The sequence below is a fragment of the Canis lupus genome, chromosome 10 (assembly GCF_011100685.1).
Source record: "Canis lupus familiaris isolate Mischka breed German Shepherd chromosome 10, alternate assembly UU_Cfam_GSD_1.0, whole genome shotgun sequence".
Lineage (NCBI taxonomy): Eukaryota > Metazoa > Chordata > Mammalia > Carnivora > Canidae > Canis > Canis lupus.
Genome location: NC_049231.1, coordinates 38,867,592 through 38,891,325, shown reverse-complemented (window position 1 = coordinate 38,891,325; position 23,734 = coordinate 38,867,592). Strand labels below are relative to the sequence as shown.

At 43.6% G+C, this 23,734-nt stretch overlaps 1 long non-coding RNA gene across 2 annotated transcripts; it reads left to right on the top strand.

The window, feature by feature from the left end:
- The first annotated feature begins 240 nt into the window (after positions 1-240).
- Positions 241-23,115, top strand: LOC106559419. 2 transcript variants are annotated; one of them, XR_005365200.1, is made up of 3 exons: positions 241-434; positions 1,578-1,696; positions 21,355-23,115. It is a non-coding gene; the product is annotated as an uncharacterized LOC106559419 (long non-coding RNA). The 2 variants fall into 2 exon arrangements; XR_005365199.1 differs by having other exon boundaries at positions 241-630.
- Positions 23,116-23,734: the final 619 nt, after the last annotated feature.

The following is a 23,734-nucleotide window of genomic DNA, read 5'->3' as shown; positions in this document are numbered from 1 at the left end:
GGAGAGTGTGGGAAAACAAGCGGAGTCCCCACTGAGCGTGCGATCCGTCTGCCTCCCGGGCAGCAGTGGAGAGACAACTCACAGGAATATATGAAAAATTGAGAGTGGAGATGCCCTGGATATTCAGCAAGCAGAGAAATCTATTCCCTTGGGGTAGTTAACGATGTCCTCAGGTCAATGTTATACATGGCTTTTTCATAGCATTATTTTAAAGAAACTATAAAGGGTCGGTAAAAAAAAAAAAAAGAAAGAAAGAAAGAAAAAGAAAAAGAACTAAAAATGGCCTTTTATAAACAGGAGAAATTGGTGAGCGAGGGCTCTGATTATGGGACAATTCAGTTTCTGCTGATACTTTGTGTGTCCCTGCCTCCCCCATCCCTCCTCTGGGCAGAATGGAACGAGGATTTCATGGGCTTTTCATGGCTCCCAGCAAGGTAAGTCTGGCAGGTGGTCTCCTTATTTTACAGCAGAGAGAAGATTCCCAGGGACTGGGGGGTCCTTGCTAGTAAATGACAGCAGGGGACATTGAAGCCAAGGTCCCCACTCCTGCTTCATTCAGCATGCCAGTGCCTTGTCCTCCAGAAGTATGCCGCAGTACTTGGCCACGGTCTGTATTAATCAGTCCTTCAGGTGAGTGAGATGCCCTCCCAAGTATGAGACTTCCCCACTGCACAGCAAGTAATTCGGGATCTCTGGGTGAAGTGAGGGAGGTGTGGCTTTGTTACAAGTTCATCCGGTGATTCTAACATGCAATGAAGGTTGAGCTGGTTCTGATCCTGCTTTGAAATGAAGGCGGCTACTAGACATACAAATTAAGGAGAATGGTCAGGGTTAAGAGATCAGCACAGGGGACATGGAGAGAAGCAGGGTAAAACAGGAAGTTGTTTTAAAATGTCCCCAGGATTTTGTTTTAATCGGATGTGGTAAGATGACAGGGAGATAAGGCCTTGAAAGGAGAGTCATCACTCAAAGTTCCCAAGAGGGTGGGGGCATGCCTGTGTTGCAAGGTTGCCAGGGGAAGTACCAGGGTGGGTCTGGAGGCAGAAGTGAGGGGGAGGCAGGGGCCAGGGCCTTTGTTGTGGTTTTCCTGGTAAGAAATGGGTGATGCAGGGGTGGCATGCTGAATAAACTCAGGATGGCATAGCCTGAGTAATTTCAGTAGGACCTGGCCATAGGGGTGGTCCCCAGTTGTCTGGTATCTGGCTCAGGGGTGCATTAGGGAGGGGTGGGGGTGGTATATTGTCTGAGTGTGTGACAGTTTGCTAAAGGAAGTGAATGGGGGGGCCTCCAGGCTCCAGACTGGTTAGTTTGCATATCAAAGAAATGTTCTGAGGCTGGTTGTTTGCTATCTCTAGGAAATAGCTAACCCTGGGAGGGGCTGTCCTCCCCAGGCCCACAAGGCCCTGAGATGTCAAAATATCATAAAATAGAAAAAAAATTAAAAACATAATTAACACAGAAATCAAGTCAGACACACCTGGGCTGACTCTCAGGCTTGCTGTGTGGCAGCTTGTGTAGACTTGACTCGGTGTCTGTTTCTTCCTCTTTAAAATGGAATTAATACTCGTATCCCGTAGGGTTTTCTGGAAATGATAAGATGATGGACTACAATGTTCGGCTCCCTTGGCAAGTATTCAGCACATGAGAGCTAAAGTAAAAATGAGCAACAAAGCAGTGGGCTAGGACCTGAGTGGAGGTAAGGAGCAACAAGTCCTGTACAACTCGTACTTTCAAGCTTCAGAAAATGACAGAGCTACTGACAGAGGTGGGGTGCAGGTGCATGGCCGCCTGGATGAGAAAAGGACAGACTTGTGTATGTCTGTCTGCATCCACATCCAAGAGCAGTCATCTTGGCCCAGAGCTGTGAGGTTGGGTCTGGAGGGTGGGTTACCTCTGAGAGAGAATGTGTGAAACGAACAGTGAAGGTTGCCCCAGGCTGGACCCCATTAGGGGCCAGAGGAAGGCGACCCTAGGGAAGGAGATCCTGAGGGCCTCAGAGATAGATGGTTGTTCATAGAACCCAAGAGAAGGAGGCTTCTAGAAGGCGACAGCAAAGCCCTCATCTAGGGAGGTTGTAGCATTTTGTTATCTGAGCACCTTTGTAATAAAACTAAGATCAGGGACGCCTGGGTGGCTCAGCGGTTGAGCATCTGCCTTTGGCTCAGGGCATGATCCCGGGGTCCTGGGATCAAGTCCCGCATCGGGCTCCTTGCATGGAGCCTGCTTCTCCTCCCTATGCCTGTGTCCCTCTCTGTGTCTCTCATTAATAAATAAGCAAAATATTTCTAAATAAATAAATAAAACTAAGATCAGCCTCTCCTTTCTCTTCTCACCCCATCTGGTTGATGTATTCAAGGTGCATATAGCTCCTGCACATCTTTGTACGTATGGAGCCAACACAATGCATAATTCAAGAAATGACTTTTAACTGAATTACGTTGAAACTGAGATAATTTAGGCATCATTCTATCTGGAAAGGTGATTTCAACTGAGGGGTGACATTAAAGAAAACTCCCTCTTTGTGTGTGTGTGTGTGTGTGTGTGTGTGTGTGCCTGGGCGCATGTGGGGTGGGCTTGGGAGTTACAACATTACTAGAGCAGATGCAGGAGAAGCCATGGGACAAAATGCAGTAGGAAGAAGGGACTGAGTCACCTTTCCCAGAAACAGTCAGAGGAACCCATAGGCTCAACCTCTGGAGCTGGTGTGCCACCTCGTTAACCGTGGGACCTGGAGCAAGCGCTGTCCTCCATCCTTCCTTAAAAAGTGGTTTCAGAATAGACACGTTACACTGCTTGGGCTTGATTACTATGAACCCAAATTGTCCGAAGCCATAGCTATTTGAAAAAAAATATCTTCGGGATCCCTGGGTGGCGCAGCGGTTTGGCGTCTGCCTTTGGCCCAGGGCGCGATCCTGGAGACCCGGGATCGAATCCCACATCGGGCTCCCTGCATGGAGCCTGCTTCTCCCTCTGCCTGTGTCTCTGCCTCTCTCTCTCTCTGTGTGACTATCATGAATAAATAAATAAAATCTTTAAAAAAAAAATATCTTCTTATTGAATGGAATGTATTGATTTTACTTTGGAGGAGCATATTGGTGTCCTACGGCTACTGGTACAAGTCACCACAAACTGAGTGTGTCAGATGACACAAGTTTATTATCTTACACTACTGTAGATGGAAGTCTGACTCCGGTATTACCAGGCTAAGAGAAAGTTGCTGACACTTCCTTCCGGGGCCCCGAGGGGAGAGGCCATCCCTTGCCTATCCTGGCTTCTAGAGACACCCCACCCCCACCCCCCACCGTGTTCCCAGGCTCATAGGCCCTTTCCCCAGTTTCCAAGCCGACTCCCTGTGGGCAAGTCCTTTCCAAGTTGCTGTCTCTTTGTGTGCTTTCTTGTCACCTCTCTCTCTCTCTCTCTCTCTCTGACTCTTTCTCTCTCTCTGACTCTGACCTGCCTCCCGCTTTCCCTGATCAGGACTCTTGTGATGACATCAGGCTCAGGGACGATCATCTCCCCATCCCGGTGCTTTCACTTCATCACACCTGTGAAATCCCCTATGCCATGGAAGGTACAAATTCACAGATTCTGGGAACTGGGACATAGATATCTTTGGGGGTGGGTGAGTGGGCAGGGCATCAGTCTGTCTACCAGGAAGGAGTAAGGGGTAAGCGCACAAACACAGGCTTATGGGGAAGCTTAGAATTTTCTCGGGGCATGCAGAGAGATGTAGAAATGATATCCTTGGAATTCCTGCCTGTTAAAAGTGGGAGATTGTGGATTGACTACTTTATTACCGGTGGTCCAATCTGGTGTTGAGTGGGGAGTGATCGTGGGAAAAAAAGGACAGGTCAGTAGCTCAAGGGGCTAAAAATGTGGTGATTCTAGTCCAGGCACTCCTGCAAACAGAGGACGTGACATTTTTCTGAGTCTGGGCAACCTTCCACACATCTCATTAGCCCAGGAGAGTCAGAAAAAGTCCTTAGCTCAAGAATGCTCCTTATAGAGCCCTCAGTTTTTACATATAGTCTAAAGATTATAGGTAAAAAAAAACAAACAAACAAAAAACAGTGGAGTCCCCCCAAAACGTTGTGACCCCAGCCTAACAGCCTCGCTTGGGAAAATCAAGGCTGAGAGAGGCAACATAAGCTCCTGAGAGCTGGGAAATGACTCTGGAGTGTGCTTGAGTTGAACTGGAAGGCCTACCAGCATGTTTGACCGGCAGACAGGGGGGCTTTTGTGTTTAGGGAAAGGTGTGGGGATCATTGTGTCAGTTAGAAGCAGCTACCCAGAATAAGAAGAAATACAATTCCATTTTCAGGTCATTGGTTTTTATTTTGTTTTGGGGTGCCATATATGCCAAGAAAAGGGTGCCAGCAGGCTGCCATTAGTAGGGCAGGCCCTGGTTCTTCTCAAGGGAAAGCTGGACGGAGCCAGGCCTGTTTGTTCAGCTCCCTTGTGCCTGAAGGCCACCCCCCAGGAGACAGAAGGTAGTTACGTACACTCTCTGTGTGGTGCTGAGCGAGCTGTCCAGGGATGTCCTCCGATCCCAGCCCCATCTCCCCAGGCCAGTGTCCTCTTTACCCTGCCGCTCTGCACCCAGACCACCATCATTTGACCCGCTTTCCTCTGGGTTAATCATGCCCCTCTCTGGGCAGCACATTTAATGTTCAAGTTCTCTGAGGAAGAAAAATTAAAACGAGCTATACTCAATTAATTTGAAGGCCTTGGCCCTGCCTGGAAAGGAGATGGACACTTAGTCACTGGAAATGGGAAACAAGCACCAAAAGCTGGACAAGGCGGATCCAGGAAACTCGGTTTCTGCCAGGCGCTGTGCTTTGCACACTCATTTGGTCCTATCAACAACCCTACGTTCCCAGGTGTTGTTATTCCAGTTTGACAGATGAGAGAAGGGAGGCTCACAAGGCCCCCAGCACACACGAGGCGTATTTCCCACTTCTGTCCCAGCTCCACGCCTGGCATATGTGGGGAATGAACCCGAGTTCCCGGTGTTCTCAGAGAGCATCCTACAATTCAGGAGGCTGAAAAATTCCTCAGATCTCACTCTGGGGCTCCAGACCCAATGCAGCTGGACTCATGGGGTTCATTGGATCTCAGGATGCTGGCTTGCTTTGGAATGCTCAAAAAATCCTTCTTGTAGAAAATGCAAAATGAACCCGATTAGCACATATACCACGTGTGGTGTAAGTAAGCCCCTTTTGCTATTTGAATGTTATTCAAATAAAGGATTATAAGCCATCTTGGCAGCTTACATTACCATCTCCAAATGCAAAAAGAACCAAAAAAAGATCCAGCTTTTAGAACAAGGGATTTGTTATTTGAGCATAAAGAAGAAAAGCAGTCTTTCTTTTCTAATTCAAAATAATGGAAACTCAGGTATGGAAAACACAGAAGAGGACATTCTAGACTAACCCTTCCCCCTCACTCCACCTCCTACACACACAAAAGCAGGAACTCCTTCCAAAACATCTCTGAGAAACAGCCTTTAGCTCCTTCTGTGACAGAACAGGCTTCCCTCCCGAGGCGGCTGGGCTCCACATCGTGTGACAGTGGGCTAAGTCCCTGACTCATGTTTTAACACTCTAGCAAGAAACAGAATGGGGAGGTTTGATTCCCTTTTTCCTCCGCTCTGCTCCTCCTCAGGAAAGGAGGCCTGTATTAGTCTCCTATGGCTGCTATAACAAATTCACACAAATTTGGTGATTTAAAACAACACAAATCCACTAACTTAAGAGTTCTGGATGTCTGAAGTCCAAAATGGGTTTCACTGGACTAAAATTAAGGTGCCAGTCGAGCTACGTTCCTTCTGGAGGTTCTAGGAGAAAATCTGTTCCTTTTCTTTTGCCAACTTTTAGAGGCTACCTTCTGTCCTTGGCTCATGGCCCTTCCTCCATCTTCAAAGGAAGCAGCGTAGCATCTTCAAATCTCTCTGATTCTCCCACCTTCCCCTCCCCCTTTACCTGCAAGTACTCTGTGATTATAGTGACCCACCCAGACAACCCAGGATAATCTCCCAACCTCAAAATCCTTAATCACATCTGCAAAGTCCCTTTCAGCCCATAAGGTAGCATATTCCCAGTTCCAGGGATTGGGATTTGGACATCTTTGGGGTCTTTTTTCCACTTACTATAGAAGTTCAACCCTGTTTAAAAGGCAAGGTGAAGGAGCACCACGCAGACCTGGGGTGAGGAGATAGAAGACAGATTTGCAGGCATGGGAGCAGCTGAAGCACCACTTCAGTATCCCAGAAAGAGGCAGGGCGTCAGCCTGGAGATGCTGGATGGTCCATCCCTCCAGGTGGAGTGGAACCCTAGGTCCGTAGCTTTCCACCTAATCCCAAGTTTGGCATGGAAGCAATATACACTCCCTTCGAAGAATGCCAGAGCTTAGTTGAAGTTCCTCTACCTCCTGGAAAATGAGACTTGGGCAGGATTTTCATATGTTTTAGAAAAATTAAATAATGCAATATTTCTTCACCAGAGTGTAGAGATCCTCAGTCTATAATTGTGCCTCATTCATATTTCTTCCTATAGTCTTAGAACTGCCCTTGAATGAACAAGTAAGAATTAGCCTGTGAGTTTTTTTCTCCTGACAGGAGTGGAGAGGTCATTCAAGATCCACCTTCAGCCCCACCTTCTTTAAAGACTCCCCTCAACATCTGTGGCCAAGGGACATCACCTTCTTCCCATAGCATTTACCAACTCCACCTTTTATTTGGCACTAGGTGTATGTACTCTTGTATTACAGTCATCTTTTACAGGTACACACTCAACATTCCAACCTTGCCAATTTGACTGGAGGTGTTTGGAAAGGCAAATCTACAAACTGTTCATCCTAAGCCCCCCGCACAGCCTGGTAACACAGCCAGCATGGTAGGTTCTAGAACCATGTTAATTGTCAATGAAGGAGCTCAAAAGGACTGTATCTGGAAAGTACAGTCACTTACAGTGTGATAGAAATAAGAAAGGCCTTGGGATTGATGGACCTAGTCTTCCTGTCTTTTGTCTAGTTTATAGTTTTCTTGTCACCCCAAATTTCCATACTACCATTAATTCTCAGTGTAGTTGCCGGACTTGTTTTTCTGAAAAGCAAAGCTCTTCACTCCTAAAGGCAAAACTCTTGGCCTGGCTTGATAATTCTACTTGTCCCTCCAGACTTACTTTTAAACTACCTCTTTCCTCATCACCTCCTGCAATTGCTAACAAGCTCTCAGGTGATGTGTTGCTAGTTCAACACACACTCTGAGTAGCCAAGGCCCACAAAAGTAACATGAATGGAGTGTTTTCCAGTCATTTGTTTACATGTAAACCTCTTGCACCAGAATGAGCAATCCCCTATAGGCAGAAGCTTGGATTTCCTGAGTGCAGAAGCACTCAGCCAGTACTGAGTGGAATGAATTCAAGGAATGAATCTTGGTGTCCTTAATGATTAGCTCAGTGCCTATAACACAGCAGATACTTGTTAAATGGTCATTAAATGGATGAATAGATTCACAAGGATTTTAGGGACATGTGCCTTCAAAACAGTTGGCTTAATTTTATCATCACCTTTCATATAAAAATATCTGGGAGTACCCTTTCATGTTATAAACCTAACTTTCCATTTCAACAACAATAATGATAAGGCCAATCATTTAACTAAAGCAATTTTGGATATATTGAATTTTGCCATTCATTTAAATGGGAAGTAATAATAGAGGTCTTGCCTTACTCACCAGAGGTAAGGCATTAAGAAAGAAGAGGATAGGAGTCCTTGTTTTCCAGAACCTTCTATTTTCCACCAGCTGCTGCCCAATGCCCTCAATACTCTTGAAAGAAACCAGAGGACAGGCTCTCTGAGGTTCTTGAGGTTTACCCATCAACAGATGTCACTGAAGATGGCCAGATTGATGTGCATACTTTGTGTCCTTTTCCATCAATGGGTATTTTGTTGTTTTAAAAAAATGCCAAACATATGCACTAAAAATGTATTGTATATTGTAATTACGCACAATTTCATTTGAAGGCCACTTTCCCTGGCCCTAAAATATGCAAATAATAGGAGCCTGCTTCCTTGAGCAGAAATTGGTACAGTTGTGTGGAAGGAGACAAAACAAGACAGGCGCCTTCCCACCCACCCTTTTTCAGGATGTGTATTAGTCAAGACCCTTTAGGCAGAATCAATAGAAACTCACTCTGGCTAACTAAACAGAAGAAGAGTCTAATGGAAGGATAGGAGAGGTAGCTCACAGTCAAGGAAGAAACTAAAAGGACATGTGGGGCTCAAGAGCATAGGAACCAAAGGACCAAGTCCTGTAGGTGCCACTGTCTGCATGAATCAACTTCAACCATTTTCCAGGTATCACTCAACTCAAGATTCACATGCCCAGAATGGATATTCTTACTGGTCTGGCTTGAATGGCATGTCCATCCTTTGGTCATAAGAGAACCGGATTACTAATTGAAATATTGTCGGGAATGCTCACTGTGGAGGAAGGCGAGCATCTCAGGAAAAACTAAGTAACATTATCAGGAAAAAATGAGGAACAGAGGCTGAAACAACTAATGTCTGCCATGATGGAACGGTACAGTAAAAATACAGTCGGTCCTTATCTTTCATCTTTCATGGACTCTGTATTTGTGAATTCACCCACTCACTGAAGTTTATTTGCAGTCACCAAATCAATACTCTGGGTGCTTTCCTGGTGGTTCACAGACATGTTACAGGGTGCAGGGGATTTGAGTTGACTCATGTGCTCATTCCAAATCCAGGTGGGACAAGGCACTGGTCTGCCTTCTTGTTCCAACCCTCATGCTGTAAAAAAGCATCTTCTTCCCAGGCTATTTCATACTATGAAATTGTTTGCATCTTTGAACTCTTTGATGGTGACGTTGTGTTTAAAATGGCCCTCGGGGCTGTGCTGAAGTGGTGCCTGTGTTCCCAAGCACAGGGGGGCTGAGAGATGCCTTATGAAGAATACAGGAGTGTGAGATGTGCTTCGCTCCCGCATGAGTTAGAGTGCTGTTAGCCATGAGTTCAATGTCAATGATTCAACAGTGTATATTAAATAAGGTGTCCTTAAAACGAAGCACACAGAAAATAAGTTGATGTATTGATCTGTTGACCAGAAGCTTGCAGAAACCTAATTCTATATTTCTTCTAGCAGCAGAGGTTCAGTATTCACTAAATTAGTGTTTGAGGTGACTTTATAGAGTATAACTACAATGAACCCATGAACAACGTGACTTTGGACTACCTGGATCCACTCAGATTTTTTTCTAAAATAGAGCCCTATAAATGTATTTTCTCCTCCTTATGATTTTCTTGACAATTTCTTTTCTCTGGCTTACATAATTGTAAGAAAACAGTGTACAATAAATATAACATACAAAATATGTGTTAATGCACTATTCTGTTCTGGTCAACAGTAGGCTGTTAGTTAATTTGGGGGGGAGTCCAAAGTTATACGTGGATTTTTGGCTATGTGGGGGCCAGTGCCCCTAGTCCCTGTGTTGTGTGAGGGTCGACAATCCTGTGAATAACAAGGTTAGACTCTAGATATATTAAGATACTTGGTCTTCAGACTTCTAATTGCTTCATTACATTTCTCTCAGATTTATAGTTACTTCATTTGACTTCAAACTAATGATTTTCTCCCCATTCTTGCATATTTATGAGTTGATTGCCATTTAATTATGTGCCATGTCAACATCTTGGGCCTTCTCACCCCAGTGTAGGGAGGGAAAGAAGACTGGGGAGACAGGCAGAGTCTTCCTGAAACAGATATCAGAGCCTTCCTATCAGGTTGAAAAGATGACAATCTTTTTCCCATTTAAGGAAAGCAATCAGCTCAGCTCACACAAATGCTGCATTTCCCTTGCAAATGAGCTTCATTACCAGCTTGTTTTATGACTTTTCTCTTAGCTAGAGTGAACTTCTTTCTTATGGCTCTGGGTCCTAGTAGAAAATTGCCAAGGCTTTGAATTATATTCTCATCTATAATCACACTTAATTATGAAGTTTGCCACAAGGCTGTGCGTGAGTATATTGGAAGGAGCTATCTTGGTCCAGTGAGATTTCTCTCAGCTAAACACACACCCTGGATTTATAGAAAATATTCTTTTAACATACTTTACCTTTAACATTGAACTTATTAATGCCAGGTTTATAGTCCTTAGGAAACATTATCAGGTAACCTGGCTCAAACTAAAATCAAAACCAAAGTCTGAAAGTTCCACGTCCATATAATAATTATCCTCCTAATGGTACCATGTGACTTGATTAATAATATCCACTCTGGACATACACCATTTTACAAAATAGCTCATTTGCTTAGGGGAACTTATCCTGCAATTGTGTTGATCGAAAATCAGTTTTAAACGACAATATCTTCAAGGATCAAGCTATCTCTTTCTTTAGACAGTCAGTGTAAAAATAGGCAGTGAGAATGTGTTAATAATTCACAAAATAAAAAATAAAGATAATCAACAAACATATAATGGTAAGACTGAACTCACCAGTGAGGGAGTAACATGCAAATTTAAACAAGTTACAATTGTTCACATATTGATAAATACTGTTTATTAAATAATTTAAAAACCAGTATTTATGGAAGTGCAAGCAGATGGGCACACTCAGAAGTGGCTCCATGGTGAGGAAACGGGTGTGTCCTCATGAAAGGGAATTGGGCAGCCAGTGTAAGCACTTGGAGTAATGTGTCCTCCTAAATTTATCCTAAGGAATAGTGATCAGCTTCTCCTCCATTAAAGGATATTTGATGTACAATGATATTCAGAGAAGCATTGTTGATATAGTGAAAAATTGAGAACACACTGTATATCCAGTAATAAGGGGAAAATGAATAAGTTTTGATCTCTTTTTAAGACAGAGTATTATGCATCTATGAAAACTGTGTTTTTAGGTAACAGGCAAGGTTAATTAAAACCACAGTGAAATAATATTTTATACCCATCAACCTGGTAAAAATCTGAGAGTCTGACAATAAGTCCACGAAGCTATATGAAATCTATGCACAATGGGCAACGTCTAGTGCCCCACAATTCCACTCCAGGTATAGTTTCCTAGAGAAACGCTCCACAGCCAAGAATGGTAATAGCAATGATGCTTCTAAAGGAAACACACAGGAAACAGCAGTGCACTAGAGGGCTGGTGGATACTTCACAGCTCACCAGGTAGTAGTGAGTGTGAACAGCCTAAGTGGCACAAATCCACATTCATGAACCTCCAAACAAAATATTATGTCTGCAAAATAATGAGAAGATAAAAAGCAAAATAAAGAAAACTAAGGCATTTTTTTTTTCAGTTTAAAAGTACAAAAAAAAATCCCATTGTATCTTGCTTAGGAACCAAAATACATGAGGGGAAGATATAAAGAAATGGACAAGATAGTATTCACCAAAATCTGCAAGACAGTTGCCTCTCAGTGGGGGAAAATGATTTACGACTGATAGAGGTGCACAAAGGAATTCAGCAGGATCCAAATATTTTCTTTCTTTGGCTGAGAGATGGCTACAAAGATGCTCTTCCTGTCATTCTGTCAGTGGTAAATAATGCACCTTTCTTTTATTTTAAGTTTTTATTTAAATTCCACTATGTTAACATAATGTTATATTAGTTTCAGGTGTGCAATATAGTGATTCAACATTGCCACACATGACTGTGAGCTCTTCATGACAAGTGCACTCCCTAAAAATGCACATTTTTTAAAGGAATATGTGATGGTATGAGAAGATTTAGTTTCATATAAACTGAAAAGGCAAATATGAAATTGCATTCAATGGAATTCTGTATATGTGTGCATATATACGTATATAGTACACACATACAACGTAGTCATTACCTCTTAAGTATGGGGGTCGTGAGTGATGTTCATTTGCTTCTCACATTTATGCCCCTCAAAATTAAATATGCTATTTCTATTACTGAAAAAATCATTTTTATTGAAATGTTTTGAATGTCACGCTTGTATCCTATTGGACCTTTGATTGGTGTATGTTTTAATCATAGTTTCAGATTAAGTTGCAGGCTTCTTGGGAGCCCTCAATAAATGTCTTTTTTCAGTAGAGCCAGATGCAATTTCGGAAGGCTCTCAATTACAAAGTAATATTCCCCTTGGAGACAAAAATAATCATAGCAGTCAGAATTGGTGATAGACCTCTATTAGTAGTTATTGGTCCTGGAAAAGCCATCCATTGAGAAAAGGAACACGTGTGTCAGTGGGAGAGAAAGAACGCTGATTTCATTTATTTTAAATCCCTTCACACGTCCCTGAGAAAGAATGGGTGACAGTTTTAGAAAAATGCACTTGGAGTGGTTAGTAGTTGGTACTCGACCAACTGAAAAAAACAATAACATCGTTTTTTTCGACCTGGTTTCTGTTTTCCTTTAACATTTCTTCTTCAAAAGGCTTTCAGACATGAGGGAATTTTAGAACAGAGAGGAATTGCTCAAGGCATGCATGCTATGTTGGGTGAGAAGAGGTCTAGAACCCTAGGTCCTAAGCATTATTTTCGGTCAGATGTGGGGAGTTGAGAGGAATGACACATAGAGGCCAGGACTCAGAAAGATTAAGTAGTATCTTTCCCATCTGCTTGTTCAGCAATAGAACCTTCCTTCAGAATTCTCTTCCAGAATATGTAGGCCATGCAAACAAACAGAATAATAGGGTTCAGTTAGCTCTGCTTATAAACTGCAAAATATTTCCAGCGAGCTAAATATGTCCCATAAATAATTGAGTGAGTGCTACTTTGTTTTCAGATCCACTCTTGTGATATCTGAGAATCATCTTCTTGGAAAATTGATAGTATTTTCCTTTTTATCATTCTGGGTTTTTCCACCTTCTCTATGACCTAAGTTCTGCTGGCAGCCAGGTTGACCCAGGCAGTGGCTGCTAGGAACCTGGCAAGCCATCTCTTCGATTCACCTGGTGTCAAGGCCTCCAGGACAAGTCAAAGAGCCCAGATCTGAACATCTAGACTGGCAGAAGGATATCCACCTTGTCACTTAAGAGCTCCAGCTAAAGTGTGAGGCAAGGGGAAAATTTTCCGTGAATGCTGGTCATGCTCTGAAGGTAAAATGTAAAATTATACTTATTTTTCAGCATTTGATGGAACTATAACTAAAACAGACAATTGCACAAACCATGGATACACCATTTGATAAATTTTCACAAGGTGGCACTAGGGTTTAAATGAAAATATATGTAGATAAGTCGGTAACTTGTCTTTCTTTTCTTTTTTCTTCATATAAAAATACAGACTCCTTAAAATCATGCCCAGGGAACAGAAGTCAGAGCAGAAAACAAAGTAAAACAGAGGACTGTTAGTCCTAGGAAGCTCAGCCTGTATGAAAATATCCATAAAAGTGTTCTCTGTAGAGTACTGACACTGAACGCCAAGCCAGCTACGGGGGGGGGGGGGGGGGGGGGGGCTTGCCACCCGGCAGATCCCACAGCCCCCATGAGTGGGGTTTCTGGTGGTCAACCATAGCCACCCTCTATGTCTCAGCTGCCCTCCTCCACTTCAGCTTTGGCTTGGAGGCAGTGGCTGGAGAGAACAAAATGATGAGTGGGGTGACCTAATTTGTGTGTAGCAGCCACCCAGGGACAGCAGCACAACGTGGTGGAGTACTGGGGTGGGACAATCCTCTGCCCACTCTATTCATGTTGTCTATAGGGGATACTGGGAGTGCTCTGCCTTTATCCCCTCAATCCTGGCTCCCCAAAGGCCTCCCCTAGCCCCGGACACAAGGGCTGCCCTGAGGTGTCCACTCTTCATAAAAGGACTGACAGTATGAGAGTCTATAAACACTGGAGCTTTCTTACCCTCAGGGCAACTCTGCCATGTGACCCCACTGCCCCAAACTCCCTGTGGCATTGAGTGGACACTGGCTGCCAGGGGTCTCTAGTGGATACTGTAGCTTTGTTTGGCTTTCTTCCCTCCTCTCTTCTACTCCCCAACCATGGGCCTTTCCTGGGAATACTAAGGAATCCCTCTGATGTCTCTCATGGTCTGCTTCTGAGGAACTCAAACTAAGATAGTATCATTTTGGATCCACATAAATATTCTTAATGCTTCACCTTGATTCATGAAACTCAGAAAGGAAACAAGTTCCTATGTATTGCAGGGTGGCACTTGATCTTGAGCCACAGTTCAATCTAAGGAACACTGCTAGTGTTACTTTCTTGATGATTTTCATGAAAATGCTACTTTGAGACAAAATTATAAAACATGTGATTTAGGAAAAAGGAGAAACTGTATTACCCATATAATCATTTGAACCAAGCTGTCTTCTGAGGAATAACTCAAAGTCCCTCAATACTGGAGAAAAAATTTGTGTTCTCTGTCATCTATATTAGCTCATTGAGAAAGATCCCCCACTGATGAATAGAGAGGAGGTGTGTGCCAGGAGTGGGTAGCAGAGTGCTGGGTCTGCTCTCTGAGTGGTTTCTCACCAGGCCCTACCTCCCTAGCGCCTGTGATAATCTAGTGGACTCATTCTCCTGCCCACCACTGCTCCTTGTCCATAGTTCAGGGATATACCCACTCTGTTGGCTAGAAAAAGAAGATATGTCGGAGTGGGCATGGCCCTCTGCTCCACACCTGTGGCTTAACAACCAACAGAAGTTTACTTCCTTGTCACAGAAAGTCCAGCCAATGGGGATGCAGGGGCTCGGGTCCATGCAATCATCCAGGGATTTGGGCTAATGGAGACCCTGTCACCTTCAGCACAAAGCTTTCAAGCAGCTCTGGTCTTGACGGTGGCAGATGGGGAGAAAGAGCCAGAGAGGAGCATACCAGGTGGCCTAGAAATGACATGCCTCACTTCTGCTCATCCCATTGGCAAGTACTCTGATGCCTGATGCCTCTGTTTACAACTGAGATCATTTTTTGATCATTTTGAACCTAGAGAGAAGGTGCAAGTATAGGGGAAGCAAGATTTCAGAGGCCAATAAAATGCACTTTGGTAAGCAAATAATCTCTACCATGATTTTATGCTTGGAAACTTCCTGTTGACTGTTTATACTGAGGTTTTATAGCAAATCCCTTCTAAATGTTTTTATGAGAATGCATGTGACACATTTCCTGATATCTGCTAACAGTTGATTTTTCATGGAGCAAGCCATTTGGGGAGGTAATGTGACATCAAACACTGCATCCCCAGCATCTACACTTACTGTTTGGAGGTGAGTGTCCCACCTGCTTGTCCAAGTGGCTGGGAGTGTTTGCTATGTAACTGGGAACACATTACCCTTGGAAAGTATTTGTTTTGCCTTTTGTTTTGTAAATATGTCCCAGTTTACAATGCAAAAAAGGATTTCCTTCAGTACTTCCAAGTGATTTTTTTTCCATCATTCTCTTTACTCAACTTATTTTCCCACTATTTTTTTCTCCTATCAATTCTGCTCATGATCTGATAGCTGGATCACAAATTGTCTTCATTTTGAAAGTACATAAACTTACTATCTGACAACCCCAAATATGGACAGCCACTTGGCTTTTTTCACCACCAAAATGCCATGGTGACAGGGCCATTGCTTTATGTCCCTTTTTGGGGGACATAAATGTCCTCAGTTGTCACTCCATAGATTGTCAGTGTGCATCTTCTAGAAGCGTATTTTTTTCCCTTGTTAGAGACTGAACATTAGTCTTTGGGTAGTAATTGTTGTGTTTTTATGATTAACATATTTGGCAGCTCATCCATTTATTCATTTGCTTACTTATTCATGCAACAGAACTTTATGAGTTTGCTGCATGTCATTATTAGACTTTGCTAATGGCTGTCAAAAATTGCAAGAAGTCTTGCTGGAGAATAGCATCAAAGAGCTGGTAGCAAAATAAAAGGGAGTGTGAATGACTCACCTTCTCAAAGCTTAGGGGTGAACCAGAGAGTGAAAGGGAGGAAAGAAGAAATGAAGAGAAACCTAGGGTCAATTTCCTCTGGGCATATGAAGTCCAGGAGACCCTCTTGGCCTGGCTCCACTCACCAAACTGGCTGGATGCATCAGCCCTTACTCCCCATTCCCCTGTGAGATAAACTGGCTGGGGCCAGTGCACCGCATCCTTCTTTGGGCTTGAAGACCTCTCTAACATATACCCAGGCCCATCCAGGTCTGCTCTGCTCCTTGAATCATTGCTCTGTAAGCAAGTTTTCTTTGTTTCCAAATTCATTCTTAACATTGTATAATTTGCTTGAATACTATCTAAGCCAATGAGATGTGAGGACAAAAGAAGAAATAATTGTTGCTTGAATGGCCAGTACATTGAGTGCTTTGGAAAGAATCACTAGCCTGAACCCTCCTTGAGCCACAATGAACTTATGTTTACAAGTGCAATATATCCTGAACAGATGCAGTCCAAAGTTGGCTTTTAAAATGTCAACTGTTAAGATCTCTTAAAAAGGGGTAAAGGTTAATAAGATTCACAGCCTAGGCAAGTGACAAGAAAAGTCAGTTCATAAAAAAACCTATGTACATATCACATAGAAAAGTTTCTCACAAGTCATTATCAAAGCTATGCAAATTAAAATGAGAATTGACTGTTTCATATAAAATTGACAGATGGAAAATAAGACTCAGTGCTGCAAAGTATAAAGTGAGAAGGCATTCCTGTTCAGTCTTGAAATGAGTTTGTACTGAGGAAAGTTTCCTTAAAAGCATTAGGTTCATATATATCAAGAGCCATAAAAAAAAAAACCACTAATTCCTTTAAACTTAATGACTCTACTTCTTGGAACTTATTCTAAATAGTCAGATACTTGGTCAAAGATGGATGCACAAAGATATTCCTCACAGCATTATTACAGCAAACGGTTTGAAGACACCCAAATGTGCTAAATTAGGAGATATATGTATATGTATATTTATATATTTATGTGCATATATATGGAAATTATATAGCCATTGAACATCAGATACTTGAACAATAGTAAATGATACGTAGAATTGCCTACTTTATAATTTGAAAAGAAAAAAAGAAACTCACAGCCTTGTATTTTGTATATACAAAATGATGTCTTATTTCAAAATTACCCTACATGTTTCATGAATAGAAAAAAAAGTAATAAGAAAATATACCAGAATGTTGACTATGATGCTGAGATGATTTTTCTTCTTTTATATTTTATTTACTTTTCTAATTTTCTGCAGTGAAGATTTTATGTATATAACATTTATAAGAAAAACATGTTATTTTCAAAACGGTACTAACAAGAATCAAAATGTCACACACACACACACACACACACACACAAGCATTCCAGGAACAGCTGGTGATGTTTCCTAATCCAAGATATAGCCCTGGTAGCTTAAAATGACAGGTGTCAGAGAAAAGGCTCATTTTGTCCTGGGGAGAACAGCTCTAATCTGGGTGACCACAAGATTTCACAAACATTTCCAAGGAGGTTTTTCCAGATTAATTTCACTTTCTACAAAGAAAAATATATATCACTGGGATTATAGAACAACAGGTTGAAACCTAATTATTTGATGGTTGAATAATTTGATGGCATCCTCATATTTCATTGGCATGAAGGCCTTACATTTTCATCAAATTGTCCAGGTTGGACCCTCTTGGCCTCAAGACTTTTACTTGTAATGACACCACTGCATCTGTAAAGATATTAATTAGCAAACTGGAGTAAGAAGTTTTTGGCATGCTTCTCAAAATTAAATCCAGCCTAGAGTTACTATTGTAAAGGGCTAGGATGATTTGTTTCTATTTAAGTCCCAACAAACCCCTAAGCAATAAATTTACTTAAAAAGTACAGATGAATTTGAAAAATGTATACAAATTCAATAACTGCAAAACTTCATCTGTGAATCTTATAATTAATTTTGTTTCCAAGTAAGCAGCCTAGAAAGCAGCTGAATGCTCTCCCCAGAAACATCACTCAATGACTCAGAGTTCCTTTTTTCAGATTATCCTAGTTTTTCCAAACCCCAGTGTGATACATTTGGAATAATCTACATGCTACAGAATGACAAATGGGTGCATAGAAAACAGATTCATCTTTAGTTCAGAGTTCCAAAGATCAGAACTCTCACTTATCCACAAAGAAAACAGTGTTTTCCGAAGAAAGGAACTACTAAAAATTGTCCTTTTTTCTATTAAGTTATTATTCAAGCCACATAGTCAAAGTATAAAAACATTCTTAACAAAATTTCCTATTATGAATAACCACCCTTTTAAATAGAATAAGCAGTAGAAGCTAGTAACTTTGATTTAATCAATTAAATTCGATGAAATAATGCCTGTTAAGAGAACTGGGGAGAAAACTTGGCTTTTTTTCTGGAAAGGGCAAGGAGGTTTTAGATATCCACATATTCATTTGGATCTAAAAATGGCTCACGGCTGCCAAAAAAAGCTAGTGAAATTTTAAGCTGCATTAATAAAAGTACAGTGTCCATTACAAGGGGGATAATAGACCCATTGTTCAGCACATTTGCGGAGGACGGCCCATCTGGGGTACTGTAGGCAGCTCCACCAGTGAGGCCTGCCCGGCGCAGGACTCATGCGCTGGGCAGCCTGGGAAGCATGTCAGAGGATGAGCAGATGGGTGGAGGGAACAGGCTAATGGGGAAGCAGGGTGGCATGTGACACAGGTATTCCAGCATCTGAGGAGCCATCATGGGAAAGGCGATTCAACTGACTTTGGGACTTCAAAAGGCAGAACTGAGGACCAACTGATGGGATTGACAAGGAGGAAGGTGTGAGGCTCCCCCCTTAGAGAGAAGGACAGTGCTGTTCTGGGAGGCAGCCTGGGCAGCCACTGGGCTTCCATCCTGCAAATTTGCCAGTGTTGATTGGCAGAATTTTTGTGCTGGAAGGGACCTTCACAGGTGGTCTGAAATAATCTCCTCCCTTCACATAAAGGAACCACGAGGCCAGCTGATGATGAAATCACACATGTCATCACAGAGGTGGAGTGGGGAGGGGCCTCTTTCCTGACCACGTGGTGGCCTTACCTGACCACATGGCCCGAGTAATTTATTTTCACTGCACATGAACATTGTCTGTATCTCTACCTCACATGCTGATTGAGACATGAGTTGAATAGATGACCAATAAATTCTATTATGTTTCTAGTGTTTGCAATGAATGCATGATGGCTCAGCCATAAAAAGTGAGTGGAGGGAAATGGTACTAACCCCCGGCACTAAAGAGTTTGTCATCTGATTTAAAATTTAAAAAAAGAAAAGAAGATATTATATACAAGTGGAAATAATCTCATCACAAGGCAATCTCTGAGTGAAAATTTGGTATGGATGCCCAGTCATCCAGGAATTCTGGGGAAGGGAGGCTGGGCTGGAACAGGGAAGGTGAAGGAGTTGAAGGCCCAGTAAGATACAGAGTAGGTAGGAGGAAGAGGGGTTTGCAGGGGAGAAGCCAAGGGAGACAGCCTCCGTGCGCCTTCTTCACTGCTCTCAGGATCCTGGGGCCATAGTTAGCAGTGCTCATAACCAAGTAGTTGATTTAGCACGGTATGGAAAGCCGTGAAGGTACCCTCACAGCATGTGTCCTACCCCAGCTCCATGTTTAAGGATCGTACTGATGACACCCTTGGTAGGCCTCCTCAGGCTCAGGGGCTGCACACCTTTCACCAGGAGGGTTTATACAGCCTGTCATCACCCCCCTTTCCCCCCACTCTTACCAGGGTCCTATGTGCAGCTGTGTCCCCATGGCCCAGAGCAGCCTATCAGAGAAAGAGCTGATGTGTGGAGAATAGGCAGGAGATTTATTAAGGGTTTATGGCCATCTCAACAGGGATTTCTTTTTTTTTTATTTTTTTTTAAGATTTCATTTATTTACTCATGAGAGACACAGAGAGAGAGGCAGAGATATAAGCAGAGGGAGAAGCAGGCTCCCCCTGGGGAGCCTGATGTGCGACTCAATCCTGGGACTCCTGGATCACGACTTGAGCCAAAGGCAGTTGCTTAACCACTGAGCCACCCAGGTGCCCCCAACAGGGATTTCTGCAGGGATTTTTACGGGGCTTCAGAAACTTGAATTTACAGCTTTGTCTATTCCTAGCAAAAATATAGAGCCAACTGGGACACAAGGTTGCTAATCCTCAGCAACCAGGCACAGCCAGGGAAGGCAACTCCTGTGTCTTTCTCTTACTGTCAAGGCAGAGAATAAATGACACTCAAGGCAAACAGAATGACTGAGAACTGCTAGATTCCTTTCTTGCCAGTTTTTCTCTTACCCTGAGTATTTGTAGAATGGGAGCAAGAGTTTGAGACAGCCTGACCGGCTGCTCTTAGGTGTCACGTTCTCTTTTTTTCAAAAGGGGTGGGGGTGGGGTGATCACCCACAATGGGTCATCGGGAAGTCACAGCAGGATGAACAGGTTCTGTAAACACTTGATTTTCAGAAGAGATGATGCAGGGTGTCCCTGACATAGCTGTGAGCCAGGAGGAAATTCTCCCAAATGAGCAATGAGCAGCTGCAGGTGTCAAATGAGGAGCATTCCCTCAGATGCTACCAGGCCAGACGAGCTCAGGTTTGGTTTCTCTCTATGCAAAGTAGGAATTTTTAGTTCTGGGAACAAACATTTGAAAGATGCAGGTCTTGTTTATACCCTCATCCATTGCTGTTGACTCTGAGGAAGAACGGGGGCCTATGGAAACCACCCTGTTAGGACACGGGAGTTTCTTGAGAAGGGCACTTTTCTCCCTGTTTCAATGCACTTGTTTGTATGTATCCCCAAATGACACAGTGGTGATTTATTCGGTGACAATCAAAATTGCAGTTTCGCAAGGGTCCCGACTCCAGGAAGAGAGAGCTCTATTGTAGTCCTCTGTCCACATGCCTGGCTGCTTTGAGAGAAAATTAATGACTTTGGAGACTGACATGTCTGCAAGCTCCTGAGAAAAGGAGCATTGCCTGTTTTTTGCTGATCAGAAAGCTCTGGCATGAGATTGCTCGATTGCAAATGAAACCATTCTGCCTCAGGGATGCTACTTTACCCAGCCGGGGACAGGCAAAGGAGAGGAGGTTTGCTTGCCTGAGTATTTGCAGTGTTGCATTCTGTCTTGCCATGCTGAGCTCCCGTGGCTGCGGAGACCCGGTGTGCTGAAAGATCACACTCAGGAGCTCCTGCAAACCCCACGTCCTTTATTGTTGGGAATGACTTAGAGCACCAGGGATTGGAGGGGAGGGTAAGGAGCCAGGCGGTGGGGTAAGGCAGCTGCGCCGGATGAAAAATTCACCAGACTTGGCGTCAGGAAACCTGCGTGCAAAACAGTGCCTGGCACACAGCAGATGTTTAATTCAAACAAAATAATGTCAACAAAGAAGGCAGAAAAACTCACTTTTTTTTTTTTCTTTTTAGGGAAAAACAAACAAAATACCTAACCAGATGACTCGAAGATTCTGCTTCCTTCCTAAGAAGGGTTTCCTTTTCGTTCGGCTTTCCCCGACCTGGAGCACACAGCACTCACCCGCCGCGGGCCTTTCCCCTCCCGGGCTCATCAGCCTGGGCTCCTGTGGCTTCTGTCTGCCCTCGCTTTGGTTTCGTTAGAAATACACCTGCATCCAAAGCTGATTCCACCACTTTCCAGCTGTGAGACTTGGGACTTTCTGGTCCCTCTCCCTCCTTGCTAAAATGTGGATAAAAACCCCCATCAGAGAGGCATGCGAAGGGCCACAGGCTCCACGTGGGAAGCGGTGCCTTCTGAGGCCTGACCTGCTGCGCACATGTTAAGGAGCTCTTCTGTGACGTGATGAAATGTGGACCAGAAGGAGGAAAGACAGGCGCACCTGTTGCTCACGTGCAGCAGTCTCCTCTGAGCACAAGAAAAGCCACACGGTTACTCCTGCCCATGGGCCTCTCAAGAAGACAGGGAGCTGGGGAGACAGGTCCTTCTCAGCCTCCCCACACCTTCGTACTGAGATCTTCTACCTGCAGTGCCTAAGCATCCAAACCAACCTTCCTTGCAAGGGCTTGGGGACATGTGTGCTGCTGCCTAGGCAGCCACTGACAAGCCACTGATGGCTTTGACATCCCTCACTCACATCCACTTTGACCCCCCAGGGAATTGGAGTGAGGGGTGCCTGGCTTCCTGCCCCCCCCTCCCCACTCAGGCAATGCTACATCTACTTTAGTAGAAGCCGCAGTATCACTTCCAAGTCCCAACAGGCTCTATTCGGGAAGCAGAAAGCCTGTCCCAATGGTTGACACCTTCAGTCACCTGCTCCACAGAGCACACTTGTCACCCCTGTGACAGTCATGTCTTCTGTGACCCGTATCTTAGCAAGAGATGGGGGGTATGTTTGCTCAGAAAGCAAAACTCCATTGTCACAATCTGTAGAAGCTCCTGGAGGAATCTCATTGAGAGAAGATGTCTTTTAATCAGAGAGCCTTCAGTTGTTCCTTGTCCTTAAAATCAGCATTACGGTCTGAACTGTGTCCCTCACAAGGTGCTGTCATGTCCAGTGGGAGTCTGGAGGGTATTCTGGAGCCCTGCGAGGCATTCTACAGGGTTGCTGGTCAGTCTCCATCTCTAGATCTCCTAGCCTAGATGGAGGACTCATTCCTCTTTGGACTTTCATTTTCTAGCACATTCCTGGTACATAGGAATAAAGAATGAATGAATAAATAATGGGATACATGAATAAATAGGACTGTTTTTGTAAAATACAGACAGCATCCAAACAGGAGCAAGCTGACATCCTTGACAATCAAGAGAGACAGGACACATTGCAGTCGTCAATATGCCTTACTAATTGTGCACCTACTGTATGCAGAACATGTTGCAAAAAAAGGAAGTGGCTTCACCAGGTTCCTCTTGCATAGTTTGGACATAAGTTTTCCAAAAATCAATTTTCTAAGGCATTTCTCTCACATCAGTTTCTCGCTGTGGCCCAGGAGAAGGTGTCTCTGTAATGTGTGTGTGAGGGATAGGAGGGAGGCGGTGAGGAGAGAGACATTGGAATGTCACTCATAAGCCTCTGGTGGATTAAATGAGGCGGGCTCTCATTAAGCTCTTAGCTCACCTGATTTGTTATGCGAAATGAACATTGCCTGCTCTTTCCTCTCATCGTGAGGGTGTCAGATTTGTTCCCCATGGAGACATAGCCACATACCCTGTTATTCCAGCAACATGTATGTAAACAGATCAATGGCATGACAAATCCCACAATAAATTGTTTCTCTTCCATCGGTATATTAATAGCTGCAGTGACCGCTAACGTCTCCCCACACCTGTGAGATCATTGATCTCTGGTGCCCAGGTGATGGATAAAAACTGGGATGTTTAAGATGGGCGGAAAGAATCTACAGCTTTGCTAAAATAAGTGCTGGCAGGGACCTGTTCTCAGTCAACTGAGAAGATCCATGTTAGAGTAGAGAACATTATTGATCTATTTGGACAGAGTGTGGCTTTCATTTATCTTAGACCCTTAGCTATTTATCTTCAGATCTGGCTCAGGACCAGTAAGAGGGGAACTGGTATCTAATGATTAGAAAAATTTCTTGGGGTGAGGGCTTCTGGGGTCTGCCCCACAGTGAGCCTCCCCATCCTCTACTTACAAGTTAGAAAGTCTCTCAGACCTCCAGATTTATAGTTGTAAAATGAGAAGGGTAAAGTATTATGCACATAGTACAGATTCGTGAATTGCAACGATCCTGGGGGTATCCAGTATCCCAGAGGGATAGCTGGGAAGTCTAGTACATCCCAGTATCTAGTACAGTGATTATTGGGCTTTGGTGT